General features: G+C 33.2%; 1 pseudogene; it reads left to right on the top strand.

Moving 5' to 3' along the window:
- Window positions 1-824: 824 nt before the first annotated feature.
- LOC112803478 (UDP-glucose flavonoid 3-O-glucosyltransferase 7-like) lies at window positions 825-5,739 on the top strand (annotated as a pseudogene).
- The last annotated feature ends 203 nt before the right edge of the window (window positions 5,740-5,942 follow it).

Genomic DNA, 5,942 nt, shown 5'->3' on the forward strand with positions numbered 1-5,942 from the left:
ATTATAACCCTTCCTAAGTATTGAGATTTATCATGACCATATCTTGCACAAAATTCACATAGCAGAGTTAAACTTTCATACTCCACATCATAAGTGACACCCTCAACAACAAGATTCTTGATCACTGGCAGTTCGAGATTCATTTAGACACAGGCATGGGCATATCTCCCCCTTTCTGCCACTTTGGTAGCCAAATTGACTTTTAACGGGACTCCTATCACAGCTGCAATACGTAGTATTGCCTGCTCCTGATAACACCAGATTGAAAGATCGGAGACCCGAATCCAAACTAACGCAGAACCGAAAGATTGTTCACTAAGTCGGAAATCAACATCCCAAGGTTTTACCGCGATATAGTGGCCCTCGATCAACCAAGGACCACCAAGCATAACCTTCTCCCGATCCTCAACGACATCGAATTTCACCAAAAAGTACTCAAATTTCACATCTAGTAGATTGAAACCTTCTTTGATTTGCCATACTACCCCCAGCTTATGAGAAAGAGCTGTGTAACTATACTTCTTGTTCAGGACCTTGATCACTAATACTTCTTTATAAGGTTCGGCCAAACAAGTTTTTGCCTCTTTCGTAAATTAAATCTTACACACGGTGGTTGAGAATCACCCTGCTTGTCGACCATCGTCGCAATACCATCCTTGGTAATGATCTGACGAGTGCAAAGGCCTTCAATCTTGCTGTACCAATGACTTTATCTCGAAATGAAATCTTAGAAACTTTCTGAAAATCATCTCGAAAAAGACCCTCCTATTGTCCCCGGATGCACACTCCCTCCCCACACTCTCCCCTTTATTTCTTCCGACGGCATGGCTGTCATCCTCCCCGTATTTCACTCTCAAACCCTCGCTCATGCTATCTCCTTCCCTCGTTTCTCTAGTCTCCATTGGCCTTATAGGTTTTTTAATGAGCCTAAACTTATATTCTATTTAATTATATTAGGTGTATACTAGAATTAACCATTAAAATAATATAAAATACATATTAAAATACAAAATACACATTAAAATAAGTTAAATAATATGTATATTTATATATAAATACATGATGACGGATTTTGTGTACAAATAATATTTTTGTATTCTATTAACCAATATAAACTAATACCAAGAATAGGGTTCAATAGTATCTAAAAAAAGTCTTAAGGAATGAATTTGATGATTAAGAGTTCTCTCCAATTCTAAAAGAAATGTTACAAAGAGAACACTAACTTTTCATCATCCATTTTAATACATAATAACTTCTTTTTATACTTTTAGTACTCTTTTTATATTACTATAATTTTTTAATATTTTTATTTATAATTTTTTTGTTTAATTTGCTCTATCTAATAAGATCAATAATATTATAGTTAAAAAAAATATTTTTTGTATTATTCTATCATTTTTGTTAGGTATATATATAAGAAGGTTAGTTTTGCCTTTTTTTAATATTTTTTTGCATGGTATTTTTTTAGTATTCTTGATATTCTTGTTTTTAATTCTGTTTTGAATTGTAATTTTTTAATTATGATTCTATTATTACTTGTAGGGACAGATCTAGAGGGGGCGGAGTAGTGGCCTCAGCCCCCACAAAATTTTTAGAAACTATATTTATATATAAGATATGTGTTTAAAAGTTAAAAAATATTATGTAATTTAATAATTTTATATGTATTATTTTTTATTATGTGATAGATTTATGTCTTAATTGTTTAATTTACTAATATTTTTCACTTAACTAATTTAATATCATACTCTCAAGTCTTTGTATCTTTTAAATTAGTTTTTATATAATAATTTATATATTTATTAAAAAAATTATTTATTTTTTTATATTAACATATTTAACATTTATATTATTATATTAATAATGACTTGCGTGATTATATTTTGGTAATCATATTATGTAATTTAGATATTATTTTCTTGTAAAAAATATTTTTTTTCTAAATTTACGTTGTTAAAAGAAAAATTTTTATAAAGATATCTTGTGACTTTTAAATAATTAATTTTCTAATTATTTTTCTATAAGGGTATTGTGACTTTTAAATAATTAATAATTAATAATTTATAATTTATTTTCAAAATTTTTAAAATTTTTGAAAGAATTAATTTTAATTAATAAGATATGTGATAATTAATAATTAAATACGCTATAAATTATTGGTATTTTATAATTTTATAATATACTATTGATATTGTTATATTACTTTTATGTAATTATTATATTAAAAATAAATTTTTTTAAAAAATTATAATTATATATATATATATATATATTGATAAATCTTTTGAAACTAACTCTAATAATTATATGTTAATTATTTTTATAGAATACAAAAATTTATTTAAAATTTGGCCCCTCCATGTTAAATTTTCTGAATCCGTCCATGATTACTTATACTTAACATTTTATTTAATTTGTCCTTTTAATAAGATTAACCGTTCATATTAAAGCCAACGAGTTATAACTCAAATGACATAGTCTTTCTATATTTATCTAAAGATCTATCTTTAGAAAAAAATATCATTTATATATTATAAAAGAATTACAATAATAAACCATACACAAGAATTACGATGACAATATACAAAACAAAAAAATAAAATATATATATTTTAAATATTTTCAGTACTTTTTTTAAATATTATTTTAAACTATAATTTTTTATTATTTATCATTTTATTATTATTTTATGATTAATTTTTTATTTAATTTATCTTTTTTAGTGAGATTAATAATTTTTAAGATGAATTATTTTTTGTATCTCTTTGAAAAAAAATAAAGGATAAAATTGATAAAAATAATATTTTTTAATTAATAGTAAAATGTAAAAAAGTTAACGCATAACCTAAAACTTTTAGCTTTATAAGTGAGAATCGCATCTGCTTACTGGAATAAAAAAAAGTAGTCAAACAAAAATTCTTCAAAAAGACTTGGAACGTGCTTCATATAATCAAAACCCTAATCCAAACTCATTCTAGAAAGTTAGTGTTTAGTCAATTTTATAGATAGATATTTTTTATGGTGGTGGCAACTAGGAAGTCATAGCATATGCCGTCCCACATTCTGTCATTATCCATACAGATACAAATACAGAAGCAAATCCTCCAGTCCCAAATCACCAACCGTAGGCGAAATCTGCTAATTAAATTACTTAGCGCTGTTTCCATGTATGTTACATGTTTCTTTGACTTGCCCTCAACTATAAAGACACTTCATAATTTCTCTTCTAATAACTACATCAGTTATTAGAAAAGAACGACCACTCAAAATTTACTTCATTCGATACATAGCATGTGGCCACCTGATCCCTCAATCCGACGTAGCAAGATTATTCACCTCACATGGCCACCACGTGACAGTTCTCACCACTCCTTCCAACGTCCAACTCTTCTTCAAATCAAATCCGTACGGCCACCATAACTGCCGGGTTCAAACCTTCCAATTCCCCTCGAATCAAGTAGGCCTTCCCGCCGGCATGTACAAACTATTATGGATCACCAACTTCATTGAGCAGGACCCGCCAGACTACATCGTGGGCGATTTTCTATACCCGTGGCTCCATGACCTCGCCATCAAGCTCAGAATCCCGAGGTTCGCCTTCAACAGTTTCTCTCTCTTCACCATCTGCGCCATGGAGTCCCTTAGGTTACACCGTATGGAACCTACCGGCCGTTACCTCATTCCAGATCTTCCTCACAAAATCACCATGAATGCAGTACCGCCCAAGTTCCCCAAAGATTTCCTCGAAGTCCTGCTGGAGACGGAGGCTAAAAGCGATGGACTTCTTGTCAACAACTTCTTAGAGCTTGACGGAGAAGAGTACGTCCAATACTACAAGAAAATCACAGGTCACAAAGTTTGGCATCTTGGTCCTGCATGTCTTGTTCGCAGAACCTCTAAGGAGAAAGCAGAGAGGGGCCCTGAAAAGAGCGTGTTGAATGTTGAAGACTGTTTGAGTTGGCTCGACTCTCCAACTCAGTAGTCTACTCAGCTTTGGAACCGTTTGCCATTTTTCGGATAATCAACTATACGAGATAGCATGCAGCGTGGAAGCGTCGGGCGAGTTCATATGGGTGGTGCCGGAGAAGAAGGGGAAGGAGCATGAGAACGAGGAGGAGAAGGAGAAGTGGCTGCCGACGGGGTTCTAAGAGAGAAACAAGAGGAAGGGTATAATTATAAGAGGGTGGACCCCGCAGGTTTTGATATTAAGGCACTCCGCCGTGGGTGCCATGCTAACGCAGTGGGTGGAACTCGACGTCAGAGGCTGTAAGCGCAGGGTTTCCGATGATAACATAGCCATTGCACAATGATCAGTTCTACAATGAGAAGCTGATAAGTGAGGTGCGAGGAATTGGGGTGGAGATTGGTGTAGATGAGTGGCGCGTTTATTGTTACGGTCAGAAGGAGAAGGTGGTGGGGAGAGTACAAATAGAGAAGGGTGTGAGGTGGAGATAAAGCGGAGAAAATCAGACGGCGTGTTCAAGAGTTCAAGAAGAAAGCTAGAGAAGCTGTCCAGGAAGGTGGATCATCTTACAATAATTTAATGTCTCTTATTCATGAAATAAAAGGGTTAAGAGATGTTTTTGTCAACAGGACAAGGACAAGACATGACACTGAGAAAGAGACACTAAAAATTATTTTTTATGTATTATGTTTGGATACAATAGACAAGACACTAATGTAATGTTTAGTATTTTGTTTGGATACATATAAACAAGACTAAAATATAATGTAAAATTATTAAAATAGGCCTATCTAATTTTAATTTTTATACCCACCTCTCACCGTCTCTGTGTTGCACTCTTTGGCTGCCACACTAACTCTTCTCCATCCTAACTCTTCTCCATGACTCTTCTCCACCCTAACTCTTCTCCAGGAACGGTGGAAGAGTGAATGTTGTTCCACTTGTACGACGTTGCCTGTTTCTTGCGCCGCTTCTAACTCGTTTTCTGTTTCTCCCAACTCAGTCTCTCTTCTTTCTCTTCTTGGCTGTTGTTCTGAACCTTTTCTTTGTAAGTTCTATCTTGCTTGATTTTCATTAGTTTTGCACAACATATTTCCAAACCCTTGATTTAAAAAAAAAAGACAAGTAAATTGATGTTTTTCTCTTGACCTTGAACAAAACATGTCAGGAAAAAGTTTATTTGGGAAAGGAATAATTCCTGGGCTGCCGTTAATGACACCTTCTTCCTCACCAAGGTCAATTTTTCACTCTCTCTCTATATTCATTTTGATTGTCGTTTTTGCTTCTTCAGTTATCGTTTTGTGTTTCTAGTTTCTTTCAGGATGCGGTTGAGAGGCACCGCGTGGTCTTCATTGTTGGGACTTCCATTGCCTCCGTTGCGACTGCTTGGATCGGTCTCTTCATTTCTCAGTGCTTTCCATTCATATCATCCGATTTGATTATTTGATTGGGTTCATTGATTGTAAGATTGGTTTATTTCTTGTTTCAGGGTATTCATTGTGCCATTTCCATGATGAAAAGGTTGAACAAAGGCTTGAATCAATTGAAAAAGTTGTGAGTCTTTCTGTATCTCATTTTTTTTCTTTTTAATTCTAATTCTAATTCTAATGGATATGTCTATTTCATATGTTTTTGTGTGGCAGATGAAACACAAGCATAATCTGGAACATTCCAAAATCAAAGACATTGTTGGTCCTGGAGATCTCAGTGTTTCTACTTGTGCCGCTACTGCCGCAACAACCTTGATTATTGGGATTGTTCCTTTTTTCTAGCACTTAATACCTGAACTATCATTGCTGTTAAGATTTCGAATGTATTGAAATTTAAAGGATTTGTAGTTTACAAACTTCCTTTTTGAATTGCTATTGCTATTGTTTAGTCAAAACTGTGTTTGATACTGAAGATGCTACAGTTAGGAGTATTGCTTTGATGTGTTGATATTTAATAAATCATGCATGTAAACTGCATCAACCAG

Source organism: Arachis hypogaea, chromosome 5 (genome assembly GCF_003086295.3).
Source record: "Arachis hypogaea cultivar Tifrunner chromosome 5, arahy.Tifrunner.gnm2.J5K5, whole genome shotgun sequence".
NCBI classification, from domain to species: domain Eukaryota; kingdom Viridiplantae; phylum Streptophyta; class Magnoliopsida; order Fabales; family Fabaceae; genus Arachis; species Arachis hypogaea.